The sequence below is a fragment of the Sapajus apella genome, unplaced genomic scaffold (assembly GCF_009761245.1).
Source record: "Sapajus apella isolate SASKATOON/1434 unplaced genomic scaffold, GSC_monkey_1.0 scaffold2, whole genome shotgun sequence".
Taxonomy (NCBI): Eukaryota; Metazoa; Chordata; class Mammalia; order Primates; family Cebidae; genus Sapajus; species Sapajus apella.
In genome coordinates, this window is record NW_022436942.1 from 50,553,696 (window position 1) to 50,572,616 (window position 18,921).

Here is an 18,921-nt window from a genome sequence, read left to right on the forward strand (position 1 = left end):
ATTTTGCCGCTAGTTAATAGATGGTGACATTTTTTATTCATCCATTCAAAATACACTTTTAATATGGCTTCAGTGGGTAGATACAATTTTGAAGTTATAAAGCAGCAGTGCTTCATTTTTCAGTGAGCCTGCTTGCTTATTTCTGGCTCATCTTGCTCCAGAAAAAGTCTTCAGGCAGCTAACAAAGGGTATACAATAATCAATAATAACATAAAAGGACTCATCTTGTTTTTTATTTTAAAAATACATCTTAGATTTTATTTCTGAATATACACACTTTTCAAAAGCAACTTGCTATTAATTTAAAATATAACTTTGCTCCATATGTCCTCTCTTACCACCTGTACTCCGACACACACACATGTAAAACAAATTTAAGCAGCAGGAAAAGTTCACGTTTTCTCTTTTAAAACATGAAAATTGCTAATTTTCATACTGCTATGGCCTGGTTTGAGTTAATGATGTGCTAATGTGATATTAAAGTAGTAACTACTGGCTGGGCACATGGCTCACACCTGTAATCCCAGCACTTTGGGAGGCTGAGGCAGGTGGATTACCTGAGGTCAGGAGTTCAAGACAAGACTGGCCAAATGGCAAAACCCTGTCTCTACTGAAAATACAAAAATTAGCCAGGTGTGATGGCACATGTTTGTAATCCCAGCTACTCAGGAGGTTGAGCCAGGAGAATCACTTGAGCCCGGGAAGTGGAGGCTGCAGTGAGCTGAGACTGCGCCACTGTACTCCAGCCTGGGCAATAGAGCAAGACTCTGTCTCAAAAATAATAAATAAATTAAATTAAATTAAGTAGTTACAACAGCCTAATCGAGCAGCTAACAACACAATAGTATTGCTAAACTGTTAGACTCGATTTCCATAAGAAAATGGAATCTGACACTCATTGCATGCTAATCATTGCAGTTTAGTAGGTCCCTTATTTATTTTGATAAGCATTTTATTCTCAAATAAAGAATTATGTGAGAAAATGGGCTAAAATTCGGTAGAGACAATGGTTGGCATCTATTTCTTTTGGCTCCCATAATAAATAGAGAATTTTTAACCCTATAGAAAATGAGAACAGATGTAGAGAATGACACAATTTGTTATTTATGAATGCAGGTTTTCTCTGAAGATTTAGGAATTATCATGAGAACTATTCATTGAACCTCAAAAAATTAATAAATATTAATATCAGAATGCAAATGTTTTCACTGTAATTTAAAACGAAGAATATTTACCCATTATGCCTTTGAAAAATCATGCCCAGCCTGAATACTTATTAACTGTGTGTCATCAGATGATTCAGAGAGCTTCTCTGAACTACTTGAAATTCTCAAGCAAAGTAATAAGAACACACCCTTAATAAGGAAAAGTTTGTATTTTGTTCTGTCTGAATTTCTACTGGCTCTCACAGCTTAGCAAAAAAAGAATTGAATACGTCATCAAGAAACCTAGGCTCTGGCTAAGTGCATTGTAATTCCTGTAATGCTTGTACTTCCCCAACTTTGGGAGGCTGAGGTGGGCAGATCACTTGAGGTCAGGAGTTTGAGACCAGCCTGGCCAACATGGTGAAACTCCGTCTCTTCTAAACATATAAAAATTACCTAGGTGTGGTGGTGGGCACCTGTAATCCCAGCTACTTGAGAGGCCAACACGGGAAAAGTGCTTGAGTCCAGAATGCAGAGGTTGCAGTCAGCCGAGATAGTGCCATTGTACTCCAGTCTGGGTGACCAAGACTCCGTCTAAAAAAAAAAAAAGGAACCTGGGTTCAAATATTGGTGTTGCCACTTGATAGTCCTTGTGATTTCAGGTAAGTTCTTTAAACTTAAGTTACATTTTCCACATCTATAAAATGATGATAATGATACCTCCTGCAAAGGGTTATTTGAAGATAAAATGGGAACAGAACCTAGTATACAGTTAATTAAATCTCATTTAGAAGTGAGACTATTCCACAAAATTATTAATTAACTTCAATCACTTTAGGAATTCTATCTTGACCAGTATAAAGCTGATAACACCTTTCTGTTGGAAATTAAATGATAAGTAAAAACATATATATAGTCCCCACATTACCAGCTATGATCATTACAGTTGTATGGGACCTTACTAGAAGCATATATAAGTATATACATAAAGTCGATTGGCTTTTTCTTAAGACTACTGTTTGGGACCATTCTAAGAGAAATGCAATAATCAATTGACTTAAAGAAAAATCATCTAGCTAACACACTATGCAAACATCAAGAGATCAGACAGACTTGTTCCAAAACTTCTTGGCAATCATGTATTCCCATCCTCTGCTGAATCCAGGACAATCCTGAGCCCGAGAAGACAGCCCCAGGAGACAGGGAGAAGGAAGGTTTAGCTCCTGCTCCACCTTCTTTAGCTCCATTCCATCAGCACTGCCATTATCACTTTCAAACACTGACCTTTTGTCTAAGATTACATTTGCACAAAGGGTTTGGTTACCATAAAAATGTTTAACTAGCTGATACATTCCAACTTCCTCATTTTAGAGAGGAGGAAGGTGAAGGCCAGAGAGGTAGCACAAGTCACTTACGATTCCTTCAGAGTCAGGAGCAGAAAAAAAAATGTCCATTCTCAAACCAGGTCATTTCCAACACATTGCTTTCCTGATGATAAGATTAATCCCTACCATGTACTAAGTGTTGAGCATCTTACTTGGTGTTCTACCTGTATCTACCAATGAATAATTGATGAATACATTCCCTTACCTGGTGTTCTACCTGTATTTACCAATGATTCCAGCAAAATCTCTAAATATTTGCCCCATTTCAAGTTAAAATTTCAAGAATGTTAAGCAACTTGCACAAGTCTACATTCAAATCCAGTCTAACTGCAAATCCTCTACTTGTATTTGCCAAGGTTAGTTAAACTTAAATGTTTCCTGTTGGCCATCAAAACAAGAGATCATCATAAGACGACCCAAGGGAACAAATAGAGAATGCATAGTTTATTGCCACATTTTGGCTCTACCTTTTTTGTGTACTTTATTAAAGCTGAGGCACAATGAATATAGATATAGAAAGACCAAATGAAAACCTTCTTTGAGAATTGCTTTCATCTCTTTCTGGCCTAAGATTATCGATGATCACCTCTTATTTTATGTTGATACTCTATTTTACAGAATAAGCATATGGCTTTTCCAGTCTTTGATGTATCAGGGATCACGTGTTTGTGCATATTAATTTCTTTCCTTTTTCAAAAGTTCTGCTGTTTATATTGCAAATCAAATTTGTACATGTGCTCACAGGAGGGGAATATTGCAAAGATATTTTCCACTGGCATTATCATTTTTCAAGTTTCATCTTTAAACCAGCTTTCTTTATCTCTTGTATCCTCTAACTCAGATAAGTAATGTAGTTTTTAGCATAATTGTGATATAACTCTGGTTTTGTCCTTTTTTTTAATGTAAATCTGCATGTCATTTGTACAGAATGTCAAGGTAAAAATATGTATACAGTTCTTAAAAATCTCTATAATATGAAACTATTGCAGTCAGATCTAAAAAGAGGCTATAAAAGGAAAAGTAATATGTAAATGCAAATCAAACTTTAAAAGACAATGACAATAACATACTGAATAGAGTAATCAGAAAGAGAACACAAGCATACTTCATTTTCTTTATCTAGCTTTATTGTGCTTCACAGATACTGCATTTTTTTACTAATTGAAGGTTTTGTGGCAACCCTTGGTCCAACAAGTCGATTGGCACCATTTTCCAAATACCGTGTGCTCACTTCGTATCTCTGTGTCACATTTTGGTAATTCTCAAAATATTTAAACCTTTTTCCTTATTGTCGTATCTGCTATGGGTAATCTGTGATAAGTGATTTTTGATGTTGCTATTGCAATAGTTTTGGGGCACTGTAAACCATACCAAACTGACAGCAAATGCAGTGGGTAAATATTGTATGTTTTCTGATTGCTGCACCTGACTGTTCTCCCATCTCTCTCCCTTGCTTTGGGCCTCCCTATTGCCTGAGACATAATAATGTAGAAATTAGGCCAATTAACGAACCTACAGTGTCCTCTAAGTGTTTAAGTGGAAAGAAGAGTCATACAACTCTCACTATAAATCAAAGTTTAGAAATAATTAACCTTACTGAGAAAAGCATGTGGAAAGCTGTGACAGGCCAAAAGTGAAGTCTCTTGTGCCAAACAGTCAAATTGTAAAGGCAAAGGAAATGTTCTTAAAAAAAATTCCAAGTGCTATTCCATCGAACATACAATGGAAAAGATGATAAGAAAGAAAAACAGCCTTATTGCTGATAGGGAGAGTTTTAATTGTCTGGATAAGAGATCAAACCAGTCACACCATTCCCTTAAACTAAAGACTAATCTAGAGCAAAGCCCTAACTCTCTGCGATTCTATGAAGCTTGAAAAAACTGCAGAAGAAAAGTTGTAAGCTAGTAGAGGTTGCTTCATGAGGTTTAAGGAAAGAAGCCACCTCCATAACACAAAAGCACAAGGTGAAGCAGCAAGCGCTTGATGGAGAAGTTGCAGCAAGTTATCCAGAAGATCTAACTAAGATCATTGATGAAGGTGGCTACACTAAACAACAGATTTTCAGTGCAGATGAAACAGCCTTATATTGGAAGAAATGCCATCTAGGACTTTCATAGCTAGAGAGAAGAAGTCAATGTCTGACTTCAAAGCTCCAACGGGCAGGCTTACTCTATTGTTAGGGGCTAACACAGCTAGTGAGTTTTGGAGTTGAAACCAATGCTCATTTACCATTCCAAAAATTCTTGAGCCTGTAAAAATCGTGCTAAATTGACTCTCTCTGTGTTCTATAAATAAAACAACAATGTCTGGATGACAAAACATCTGTTTACAGCATGGCTTACTGAAATATTTTAAGCCATCTGTTAAGATCTATTGCTCAGGAAAAAAAAGATTCCTTTCGAAATATTACTGTTCATTGGCAATGCACTTGGTCACCCAAGAGCTCCAATCGAGATGTACAAGAAAATTAATGTTGTTTTCATGCTTGCTAATACAACATTCATTCTACAATCCATGTGTCAAGGAGTAATTTTGATTTTTAAGTATTACTACTTAAGAAATGCATTTCAAGTCCAGATATGGTGGCTCGTTCCTGTAATCCCATCCCTTTTGGGGGAAGAGGTGGGAGGATTGCTTCAGGCTGGTAGTTTGAGACCAGCCTGGGCAACATCTGTACAAAAAGGTTTTTTTAAAAAATTACCCAGGCACAGCGGTACATGCCTATAGTCCCAGCTAATTGGAAGACTGAAGCAGAAGGATTGCATGAGCTCAGTAGTTCAAGGCTGCAGTGATCTATAATCATGCCACTGCACTTCAGGCTGGGTGAGACCCTATCTCTTGAAAAAGACCAAAAAAAAAAAAAAAGAAAAAATATATTTTATAAGGTTATAGTTGCCATAGATAGTGGCTCCTTTAATGAATATGGACAAAGTACATGGAAAACCTTCTGGAAATGATTCACTACTCTAGATGCCATTAAGAACACTCATAATTCATGGAAGAAAGTCAAATATCAATATGAGCAGGTGTTTGAAAAAAGCTGATTTCAATGCTCATGGATAACTTTGAGGGATTCATGACTTGAGTAGAGGAAGTAACTGCAGTTGTGGAAGAAAGAGCAAGAGAAATAGAATAAGTGGAGTCTGAAGATGCAAAGGAATTGCAATCTCATGGTAAAACTGGAATGAATGAGAAGTTGCTTCTTATACATGAGCAAAGAAAGTGATTTCTTGAGAAGGAAACTACTCCCCGGGAAGATGCTGTGAACACTGTTGAAATGACAACATAGGATTTACAGTGTTACATACACTTACTTGATAAAGCAGTGGCAGGGTTTAAGATTGACTTCAATTTTTAAAGAAGTTATACTATGAGTAAAATGCTACCAAACACCATCACAGGCTGGAGAGAACTCTTTCATGAAAACAGTAGTCAATCAATGCAGCAAAGTTTATTGTTGTCTTATTTTAAGAAACGTTAACAGCCACCCCAACCTTCAACAACCACCATCCTGATCATTTAGCAGTCATCAACATTGAGGTAAAACCCTCCACCAGCGTAGACCATGACTTGCTGAAGGCTCAGATAATCATTAGCTATTGTATACTTAATAGACTACAGTGTAGTGTAAACATAACTCTTAAGTGCACTGGGAAGCCAAAAAAATTTGTGACTCACTTTATTGTGATATTCTTTTTGTTGTTGCTGTTGCTGTTTGCTGTGTTCTGGAACTGAACACAGAATATCTTCAAGGTATGCCTGTATTTTTATATTATTATTATTCGAACCTTTAAAACAATTTTTTTTATTGACAAATTGGATCTAATCAGACAAAAGAGCTTCTGCACAGCAAAAGAAACTATCATCAAAGTAAACAGGTAACCTACAGAATGGGAGAAAATTTTGCAATCTACCCATCTTACAAAGTTTAACATCCAGAATCTACAAAGAACTTAAACAAATTTGCAAGAAAAAAACAAACAACCCCATCAAAAAGTGGGCATGGGATATGAACAGACATTTTCAAAAGAAGACATTTATGTGATGAACAAACATATGAAAAAAGCTCATCATCACTGGTCATAGGAGAAATGCAAATCAAAACCACAAGGAGATACCATCTCATACCAGTTAGAATGAAGATTATTAAAAAGTCAGGAAACAACAGATGCTGATGAGGATGTGGAGAAATAGGAATGCTTTTACACTCTTGGTGGGAGTATAAATTAGTTAACCCATTATGGAAGACAGCGTGATGATTCCTCAAGGGTGTAGAACCAGAAACACCCATTTGACCCAGCAATCCCATTACTGGGTATATACCCAAAGGATTATAAATCATTCTACTACTATAAAGACACATTCACACATATGTTTATTGTGCACTATTTATAATAGCAAAGACTTGGAACCAACCCAAATACCCATCAATGATAGACTGGATAAAGAAAATGTGGCACATATACACCATAGAATACTATGCAGCCATAAAAAAATGAGTTCACGTCCTTTGCAGGGAGAAGCTGGAAGCCATCATTCTCAGTTAGTTAACACAGGGACAGAAAACCAAATGCCATATGTTCTTACTCATAAGTGGGAGTTGAACAATGAGAACACGTGGACACAGGGAGGGGAACATCACACACCAGGGCCTGTCAGGGGGTTGGGGGAACGAAGAGGGAGAACATTAGGACAAATACCTAATTTATGCAGGACTTAAAAACTAGATGACAGGTTGATAGGTGCAGTAAACCACCATCACACATGTTTACCTTTGTAACAAACCTGAATGTCCTGCATATGTATCCCAGAACTTAAAGTAAAATTTTTAAAAAATTAGTGGTTGTCTTAAGGTTTAAAATATAACTCTTAAATTAATCATAATATAGCTTAAAATAATATTATAACACTTTGCTTGTAATGTAATAAACTTACAACAGTATACTACCAACTTTTCCATTCCATTATTTATGCTAGTATTATCAGGTATTTCACTTTTACATACACTACATACCCAGGATAGATTGTCACTATTTTTGCTTTAAACAAACAATTATTTCTTAGTGATTAAAATAACAGAAATAATAATATTAAAATTTATTTTTACTGTTTTCAACACTCTTCCTCTATATAGATCCCAGTTTCTATGTGGTAGTACAACCTTATCTGAAAGACTTCCTTTAACATTTTTTTTGTAATGCAGTTATCCTGGGAATTAATTCAGTTTTTGTTTGTCTGAAAAAGTCATTACTTATCCTTTGTTTTGGGAAGATATTTTACTGGGTAAAAAATTCTGGATTAGCAGTGGTTTTTGGCCCTTCCACCCCCGGCAATTTTAAAGATGTTACTCTACTGTCTCCTAGCTTGTATAGTTTCAAGTGAGAATTCTATTGTAATTCTTACTCTTCAAGTTTTTCTTCTTTCTTCTCCTTTACGTAGGTAAAGAAGATTCCCATTACGTAGGTACTAGACTATTTGATATTGTCCGGCAGCTCTCTAATGTTCTTTTTTAAAATTTTATTTTTTCTTAACTCTTATCTCTCTTACTTTGAGTAATTTTTACTAACATATTTGTCAGGCTCATAAATTCTTTTCTTGCCCACGTCTAGTCTACTGATAATCCATAAAAGGCAATCATCATCTTTGTTACCTTGGATTTTTCCTGAGATTTTTAGTTGATGAGTCAATTTAGTCAGAAGCTGAGCTGGGGCTGGGTTGTGATGTTGCTCTGATTACCCTCAGTGCACCACCAGTTTCAAAATCCTTTCATACTACCTTGTGCTTAGAGTAGGGTTTCTCTCAATGTTCTAACCACTTTCAACCTCAGCTTTAGGCTTTCTTGAGACACTGTGCCCCTGAAAGGGTCTTTCTTCATGATCTGCAACTGCCACAGTGGCACACTGTTGTAACATGTTATTTGACATTTGCCAACTTGATGTTTGAACAACAGAGGGGAGTTTTCTCTTCCATTGGGTCATCCTCTGTCTTAGGTGGGTCCTATGTCTCTGGATCTTGGGTATAGGGTTTTTTCAATGATCATACACCTCTCCAACAAAAGGAGATTTCTAATGATCTGGGTACAGGGTGGGTTTTGGCTCTTCACCTGGTGATGAAGAATTTCTTTTCTCTGGTACCTGACTAGTTGCAATAGATCTTAATGGTGCCATTGGAGCAATAGAGCTTTCTGCTCTTCCCCCAAAGATGGAAGGCTTTTTTTTCTGTAGGAAAGATATGACGGAAGGATCAGGACCAAGTGTCATCTATTTTCCACACTGGTTACTGCGCTCCACCCATGGCCAGCTTGGTATCAAAGAGGAAGTGTTTTTAATCCTCTGTCCTGTTCTCCATCTTTCTCAAGGGCACACCTTGTAGTCTATGGAGAAGCATATGTGCACAAACACAAACTCCTCTTGCATCTGCATCTCCCATGGGTTCTATACACCCAAGAAGCCACTCAAAAAATATATCTGACTGTTTTTTATTCACTTTTGTGACAACTCCATTTTCTTCCCTCACTCTGCCCCAGGTAAGCCAGTGCCCAGGTAAACCAGTACTCATATTTCTACTTCTCCTTGGAGGTGCCTGACTTTCTTCAGATTTTTGGCTAATTAGTTCCCCTGTGTTATCAATTCTCTGATGAGATCAAGAAAAATTATGATTTTGAAGATTACTGGCTTCTTGTTATTGGTAAGGTGAAAGCAAACTTCTAGCTTTCTACACTCTGACTAGAGCCAGGAAGTGTTTCTAACTAAATATGCAAAATTATTATTTTCCTATCTATGCCTACTTATTATTTTTAAATGCATGAGAGTTCTTAGTACGCCCATGTGTTCTTACTCACTTAATTTTATGTGTTAACTTGACTGAGTTAAGAGATACCCAGATAGCTGATGAAACGTCAATTTTGAGTGTGCTGATGACAGTATTTTTGGAGACTGGCATTCAATCAGTGGACTTGGTGAGGAAAACACACACTTGCCCAATATGGGGAGACACCATGCAATCAGCTGAGGCCTTAGATAGAGCTAAAAGGTAGAGGAAAAGCAAATTCTCATTCCTTCTCTCTTCTGAACCTATGACACCATTCTTCTCTTTTCCTTGAACATCAGAACGCCACATTCTCTGGCCTTTGGTCTCCAGAAATTGCATCAGCGGCCCCCAGGTTCTCAGGCCTTGGACATAGTGTTATGCCATTGGCTTTCCGGGTCCTGAGTCTATATATACTGGATGGAAAGTGGAAATGCAATTCCTAGGCCTAAGAATCTAGACAAACTTTATGACAGTCCCTCTACCTTCACAAAATATATTATAAAAATGGAAAACCAAATTTGAGAAAACTGATAATTACCTGAACAAAATCATGCAGTCAGGAAAATTAAAATGCACTTGGAGAATAGTAAGTAGGCTGCAAATAGGTATGTCTCAGCATCTAGGAACGTTAGAAACAAGGCCAGAGAAACAGGCAAATTAGATTATGTTTTGCAGTTGCCAATCAGATGTGAGTCTCCCCAATATCAGCGAAAGAACTCAAATTTGGAGGCAATAAAAAAAAAATAAAAATTCTGTGAAGGAGAGTGATAAGGAGAAAGTGATCCTTTAAGAAAATATATTCAGTGGTCAGTTGGCAACAGATGGAAGGTAAAAGAAACCAGAAATGGGGAAATTGAATAATAAATCAGTATAATGGTCTAGGAGTAAGAGGGTCAAGGCCTGCATTGCAATGCTAGCAATGCAAATAGGAGGAAATGGGAACAATTTAGGAGATATTGTAGACAGTTCCTAGGACTAGTTGACTGATTTGATAAGAGTGGTGTAGGGAAAGGAGAAATCAAATGCACAAGGTTTCATGCTGGGATCATAGGGTCTGAAATTTCTCACTAGTATCTTCAATTCTTCTTTTTCCAAGTCTATTCTCCTTTCTGCTTTTAAACTTGCCCATGCTTGAATTAGCATAAATGTTTGGAAAAGGTAAAAAACATTTAGCCTCAAAATGTTTTCAAGGTAAACCATCTCTGAAATAAAAACATGTTTTCCAGCCAAAACTCAATTTGTGTTCAAACTGTGGTTTAAACATTCTGTCCAAATATGACAGATGTTGAAATCAATTGGTTTGTAAATCTTATTTTTTTTTCTAAGCTTCAATTAAAAAAAAAGTTCTTAATTTATTTTCTATCAAATACATTTACTAAATCTTCAAATTGCATATAGACCTCTATAAAATTAATTGAAAATCAAATTCTTGGTCTTGAAAAACTAAAAAGAAAGATAATGTGGACACAACTGTTTTTAAAATGTTTTGAAATATACCAAAGAGTATTTATTTTAAAGCTTATAGACACAACAATAAAATAATTTTCTCTTGTAGTTGCCTCTTTAAAATTTTTACTAACTTTTTTCTTAAGGTTCCAAATAAATTTTAAAATACTTTTTATAAAAAGATTTTGTAGGATTTTTTTAACAAATCCTGGAAATTACATAAGAAAGCTTGACATTTTAATAAAATTGTATTCTAATTTAATAATGTAAAATATTTCCTTATTTGTTCACATGTCCTCTAATACGCTAGAGTCTGCTATAGATAATACTGTACAAGTCAAATGAGTCTGAGGCTGTTTCTACATATTACCACAAACAATAAATATTTATTGACACACTCTTTGATGAAGGTATTGAGAATAACAACAGGCTAAATTTAAGCAATACAAAAGAAATTGAGAAGTAGACTCAGCCCTAAGACCCCCTGGCTCATTTCTACCTACTTTCTCTTCTATAAACTAAGACTTATAATAGAATCTAGCTTTTAGGATTGTGGGATTAAATGAAATAATATGTGTAAAGTACATAGCATAGTTCTTCGTACATAGTAAATATTCAATAAATATTGCCTAATATGATTACGTTATTAATCTCTTCATTTATTATCTAGTTATATCTATTTTAATTATCCTTCTATGTTCACTACCTATTAGAATCTTAATATTTTAATTTAAATGTAGTGTTCTTTGTGTGCTAACATATTAATGCTTGATTATATTTATAGCAAGTTTATTTCTAACATTTTTGCCTTTCACAAAATTTGAGAGCCATTTGATAGTATTAATTCTTTTAATTATTTCTTCTTGAGATTTACCACTGCTTTTAAAGGTAGAAAATCTTTTCTGTTCCAGAAATACACACAAGATAATGTGTTTATTTGAGCAGCAGCAGATGCTGCTGCTGCTGCTGCTGTTTCTTCCTCCTCCTCCTCCTCTTCCTCCTCCTCCTCCTCTTCCTCCTCCTCCTCCTCTTCCTCCTCCTCCTCCTCCTCCTCTTCTTCTTCTTCTTCTTCTTCTTCTTCTTCTTCTTCTTCTTCTTCTTTCTTCTTCTTCTTTTCGATAGCTGGACATTTTACATTTAACTCTTTGGTACAGATGAAATTGCAGGGTGGGGTTGGGAGGTGGAGCTCAAATTTGATTTTCTAGCAAACATTGCTTACAATAAAAGTCTCACATGTGGAATAACTCTTTCTGAGATTATTGATTTGCATTATATGTTCAATTTGCTTCATTAATCTTGTGAAAAATCCAGCTGCCCAAACCCCTACTACAAAATTCTAGGTTCTGCCTTCTGCTCTCTATTCTAATACTGCTCCCACTGGTCTGGATTGGTTGAATCCACTGCTTCATGCAGAAATTTCCTTCTCTCCCCACAGCAAGCACTTTGGCTTACCTTTATCTTGGGTGTCTGACTTCACTTGGCTCCTATTGGCCAATCTGCCCCACATCACATGTGGTGGTGTCCAAATCTGGTGCCCTGAGAAAAGGATAAGACTCTGCCATGACAACCTTTGGCAGATGCTGAATTTTACTTCTGTTTTCTTCTGTGCTATGAACACTTCAAATTCAAAGCTATATTTGACAGCTTAATTTAATCTAAGTTTGCAAAGATCCTCGAAGCCAAAGCAATGGTCTGCTCACATCTCTAAATTCTAGCTCTTAAATAAATTTTTATTATGTCATATTAGATTTTTCATTGCTTTTATAGAAGTATTTTATATTTTATCTCATAATTTTAGTTGTTTTCAGCATTCCCTTACCAAACACAGACTTGCTCTGCATTACATCTTTTCAATTAAATACACATGTATTGATTCCCTTTTTAAATTATATTTCTTATGCAGAATTACCCTAGGTACATAGTACAGTGCTTAACCCACAGGAGACACTCAAATAATATTTGACAATACAGACATGTGCCACATTAACAACATTTCAGTCAACAATGGATAACCTATAGGAAAGTGGTCCCATAAGATTATAATAACATTTTACTGTACCTTTTCTATATTTATGTATATAAATACTCACAGTTGTGTTACAGTTGCCTACTGCATTCAGTGCAGTAACAGGATGTGCAGGTCTTTTGCCTAGGAGAAATAGGCTATACCATATAGCCTAGGCGTGTAGTAGACTATGCCATCTAGGTTTGTAAAAGTACACTCTATGATATTCACATAATGAGGAAATCGCCTAACAAGACATTTCTCAGAATGTATTCCCATCATTAAATGTTGCATGCCTGTAATTATAGAGATAGCAGTGATAATGTCAGCCAATCGGAAAGCTTCAGATTGTAAAAAAAGGCCAAATAATGCCAAAAACTCTAAAACATTGTCTCTTAAACATGAGATTTCTTACCATAAAATAATTTGAAAGAATTATGATTGGAACATGTTTGTAACAAGAGAGAATCTAGATTCTGTCTAGAAGAGGCCTTTGTTTATTTGATTACAAAATATTCATAAGGCATAAGAGAAAGAAGTAAGTCTAAATATGAAAGTCAGGGAGAGAGAGAAGGCACCATCATCAGTATGATTTTTCTATTCTCCAGCAAAAGCTTGTGAACAAATTTGTTCTGCACCCTTGATTTCTGTAACTGTATGGAGGATTTCCTGACATTCCGAATATTTGTGAACCATGTAATCATTTTGATTTACCACATTTCTGTGTCCTCTGCTAAACCACAAGTCCACAAGCAAAAGGACAGTTGATTTGTTCATGACTGTATTCACAGTACCAAGTGCATGGCTTAGTACATAATAGGTGCCAAATAAACTTTTATTAAATAAATGAGAGGATGCAATATGTTCAGAGACATAAGACATGGCTCTGCCTTGCGGGATTTAAAATTTTCATACATTTTGTCATTTGTTGCTGGTAAGAACCTTAAGAGACAGCTTTATCACCATAATTTGTGAGGGCCACTGTCTTTTTTTTAATGAAGGAATTGAGACCCATAGAATATATGACACCCAGAGTCACATTGTTTTTTAGTGGTAAAGCCAATATTTCTCTGAATTCAATGTTTCATGTTCTTCCTTTATGCCACAAAGCCTCCCTGTGAGTGAAACACAGGTAACAAAACACAACAGAAAATTAAATTTAAAATATCCAGGATGACTGTAAATGACTTAGAAGTTCAAAGAATAAAAACAGTGAAAATGAGATACAATAGGCTCACGGAGGAGTCGGAGCTTAGGTTAACTCCTCAGGATGGTAAGTAAAGACTGGAACAGAGGTCATCTGAGGAAAAAGAATTTCGGAACTCTCCTCAGGATTTTTTAAAAGTCAATTTATGTTCTTGTTTTTTCTAATGATAATGGTTGATTAACACTATAAATATTGTGGAAGTAAGAAATGGTTCACTCACAAGCCACATAACACAGCATGGATGTTACAGTGACATACGAACCATGATACTGATACAGTCTTGACTTTTGCCTCATAAGACTATACCGAAAAATAATTAAATGGGAAATTTTCAGGATATTCACACAATACTTTACTAATCTAAATGATAATACTTAGTATCTGAGTCCATGTTATGCCTAATGATGACTGCAGAAAAAAAAAAAAAAGCATGAAGAGCCAGTAACCCATTCTGATTCCTGCAAAAAGCTAGCATGGAAATTTCACCACTTGATGAGAAGGGGGATTGTTCAGTGCAAAATTGGCAATGACCCCCATGATGCTTTCAAATGACTGGGCTCTCTAGATTCAGATAAAATGTCGACAAGATATCTAATTAGTTAAGCATTTCTTTTATTCAAAGCAATGCTTACCGGCATTATGCTGATTTAAGAAACACCATTCTGACTGTTAATGAAAACTTAATGGAGCTGACATAAGTAAGATGATCTTAAGCTTGCCTCACTCTCTAAATTGCCTTTTTTGTTGCCTTCTGGAAAATTGCTAGCTCATTGAGCACTGATGTCATGCCGCAGTATGAAAGGAAAACTGGTGAACAACACTGGGAAGGTGAAGTATATCCAGAATATAGCCAGGCAGGTCCTAGGGTCATGTAAAAAAATGAAGAAGTAGGAACTAGGATATCAGAGCAAGTGTCAAGAAATTAGTAATTTAGAAGTAATCCAGGCAGACCTGATTTTACTTCCCAACTCTACCTGTTAATAGCTTTGTTAACTTGGGGATGTTACTTAACTTTTCTCAGCTTCAGTTTCTTCATCACCAAGGCAGATTATATAAAAATAGTATCTATTGCAAATGCTTATGTGAAGACTAAAAGAGAAAAATCAGGCAAAATATTTAGGATTGTGCTTGACACATAGCTTCTTTCTACTATCATCATCATTTCACTGACATTAACAGGAACAAGATAGGGGTATAGCAATTAAGATATGTGAAAAACAAAAAAGAGAAATAATAAAGTGTAGCAGCTCAATACAGGCAAGAATCAGAAATCCAACACAGCAGCAGGTCCTATAACAGGAGTCGCAGGACGTCAGGGAGGCTTGCCTCCCTCCCCGATGGGATGTGCCCTGAGGTTCTTGGGCTCTCACTCACCCAAGAATGGGGAAGCGACCATGGCAGCATGGTGATCTTGTTCAAGTAAATATCGGACCCAAAGAGCTTTGCAGAAAAGCGATTTATTAGGCAGGGAGAGAGAAAGAAAAGTAGGGAGACAGAGAGAGCTCCCATGCTGTCGTGGGAGGGGGTCCAGAGATGGAGTCTGTATAGGTAAGGGAGTAAGGGGAATTTCAACCCCAGAGTTACTCCCACCCCATTCAAGTTCTCGTCCAGTGAGAGGAGGTTTTCCAAACTTCCTCTGGAATAATTGATCTTCAACTCTGATACTGAATAGGCTGCCTGGCTCACAATAGAGCCCCTCCTTCTAAGACTTTGGCAGGCTTCCTAAACAAAGGAAGCTCACCTGGGCAGTCTACTTAGCCTGCACAAGCAAAAGTTACACAAAAAGCTCTAGTTCCCAGATGGGGACGTGAATGAAGGCTGGTGGGGCATGTGGCTCAGAAATTTCTGCTTTTGAAACCACGCCCCTTGTGGACTTGGGAAGAGAAGTTAACGCAGTCTTCAGTCCTAGAGTCACAAATCATTGAAAGAGAATTTAGAGATCATCTAGTCAAATGTCTCTGTTTTACAGATGAACAACTCAATGCTAAGAGACGTCTCAATGATAAAACTATTTTTGAAAATATTTTCCTTTTGATTTGGGTAGTTAATCTTATATTTAAAAAATTTGGCATTTTTTATAAAGCTAAACATGGACTTGCCATGTTTATATGGGCAACCTAGTCATTCCATTCTTAAGTATTCACCCAAGAGAAATAAAAACCTACATCCACACAAAGAATTGCATACAAATGTTGATAGCAGCTTTGTTGGTAACAGCCTAAAGTGAAAACAGTCAAATGTCCATCAACAGGAGAATGGATAACTAAATTTCACATAATTGAAAACATTCAGCAATGAAAAAGAATGAACTAGTAGTGCACACAACATGGATGTATCTCAAAAGCATTATGCTGGGCAGAAGAAACAAAGGGTACATACTGTCCGATTCTACTTATGTGAAGTTCTAAAGAATGCAAACTACAGAGATCCAAAGCATAAGAGTAGTTGCCTAGGTCTTAAGGGTATGAGGTGGCAAGAGTTTGTGAAAGGGCATGACAGAACTTTTGGGGGTGCTGGAAATTATATCTTTTATAAAATGTTTTATATCTTAGTTGTGCTGGTGGTTACGCAGCATATAGATTTGTCAAAACTCATTAAAACCGTACACTTAACTTGGGTATATTTCGTTGTATCTAACTTACCCCTCAAGGAAGTTATTTTTTCTCAGTCAGGTTGATCACATTCAAATAAGTCGATTTTAAAGAGAGAACTACTTGATGCTTTATCCTTTTCTATGGGAAAACTAAAATTCAAAGTCAGATCTTTGTTAACTAGTTAGCTGAATTCACAATTAGCTAGTGCTCACTAAGCTGAGCTTTGCTGAGTAATTAGGGCAACATTCTGTTCTTCTTGTTCTTATTCTGAGAGACAGCCTGGAGAAATGGCATAAGTCTTGGCTTTGGAGTCACAAGGATATGTCTTGTTGACATGGCTTGCTCTCTTACTAGCTGTATGGCTTTGGCCACTTTCATTAGACCTATCTGATCTACCTTTTGCTCATCTCTCCATTTGGCAATAAAACTCCTATTATAGGGCCTCTATAAAGATAAAATAATACAATATAAAAAGTAACCAGAAAATGGTAGGCTAGGCACTTGATAAATTGTACTATTACTTTATTTGGCCACAGACCCAGAGCTGTGCCACAGGTAAACTTTGATTTGTGAGCTGGTGAAACAATGCCTCCAGGCTTCATTTACCTATTAGTGCAACAAATATTAGTGCCTGTGATGTCCCATGAGTGTTTTAGACTCTTGGACTTTAGTAGAGAACAAAAAAGTTACATTCTAGTAGAAGGAGACTGAAAATGGATAAACCAATACATGCGTAATATGACAGGTGAGAACCTACACCAAGAAGAAACATTAACAAAGTAAGAGAAAAAGAGAATGATTAGGGATGGTAGGAAGTTGCCATTTGATGTAAGCTGCTTAAAAGCAGCAAACCTACTAACATGGTATTTGAACAGAAACCTGAAAAAAATAGACCTGAAGAAAAGAGAGATATGCAGAGAAATATTTAGATGGAAAGTATTCCAGGTAGGGGGAAGAGCAGGGAAAAGGCCCTGTTGCAGAGTCTGCTTGGCACATTTGTGCATATTCAGGAAGCCTGGGGAGCTATATGCATGGTTTTCAAAATTTAGAACAGTGCCAGTCATTTGTGCAGGGTATGATGACATACACAAGTTACAACTCTTCACAATGTTGAATTCCACCTCTCCTGAATTTGCAACTGAATTTTCCACTTAGAAGTAAATCTTTCTACAAAATTCCTATTGCTGTTGTCTTGCATACCAAGAAGCAGTTACCTTTCTATGTACACTTTGTAAATAGCAAATATTTATTAAAATATAATTAAAATAAGTAGATAGCAGTCCAAACAAGCTTCCTCTTTGCTTAAGGGAGTTGTAAATCTGCACACTCCATGAGATGGGAAGCAGCTAAACTCTAAGGTGCTATTTGTCATTGACATGGGAAATAATGTTTTCCATTCTCATTATGCACCCAAGAGCAGGAAGGAAGCTGAATGTGGGGATGAAAAATGTAAGTGCTCAAATACACCACTTCTCATTCTAATTTTCTCCTGTTCCTTCAGGATAAAAAACACAAAATCAAAAGCAATAAAGCACAGAAATAGTCCTTTTATTATTTCAGCCATTATCTGTTAATCTAGGTCCACAAAATGGGGTGCATCGAAACTAGGAGAAGAGAAGGCTAGACTGTCCAGGTGGAGGTCAGCCATGAGCACTCACTGCTTTTAACAAGTGACTATGTGCTTCAACACAGTCCAGATGGCAGCCAATGGCTTCTCTCACCGCAGCTTGTCCTGGTCATCTGAGTTTCACTGCTGGGAGAAATCTAGAGAAAGACAAAAACTAAAGATGCTTCCTTATCTCTGGTACCAGCACAATTCACCTGAACTTTCCAATACTCTGGCCACATACAGAGGCACAATAGAACTCAACCCCAAGAAGCCCCAGGGATCATTCCTGAGAAGCACTACTCTAAAAGCCAGTCATATAATGGCTAACATAGTTAAGAAGTACAAGCAGGGTGATAACTGGCACACCACAAAAATCATGAGAAACAAACATATCAGTGATAAATATGAGTAGAGCTAGGATCTATCAGCAAAATAATGAAGATGTGCATGGGAAAGGAAGATGGCAGTCTCTTTAGTTCTCAGGGAAAGGATATTTTGGTGAGTAAATTAGTTCATTCTTGCATTGAAATAAAGACATACCTGAGACTGGGTAATTTATTTTAAAAAAATAAGTTTAATTGGCTCACAGTTCTGCAGGCTGTGCAGGGAGCATAGTGACATCAGTTTCTGGGGAGGCCTCAGGGAACTTACAATCATGGTGGAAAGGGAAGGGGAAGCAGGTGCATCTTACATGGCCAGAGCAGGAGCAGGAGAGAGAGG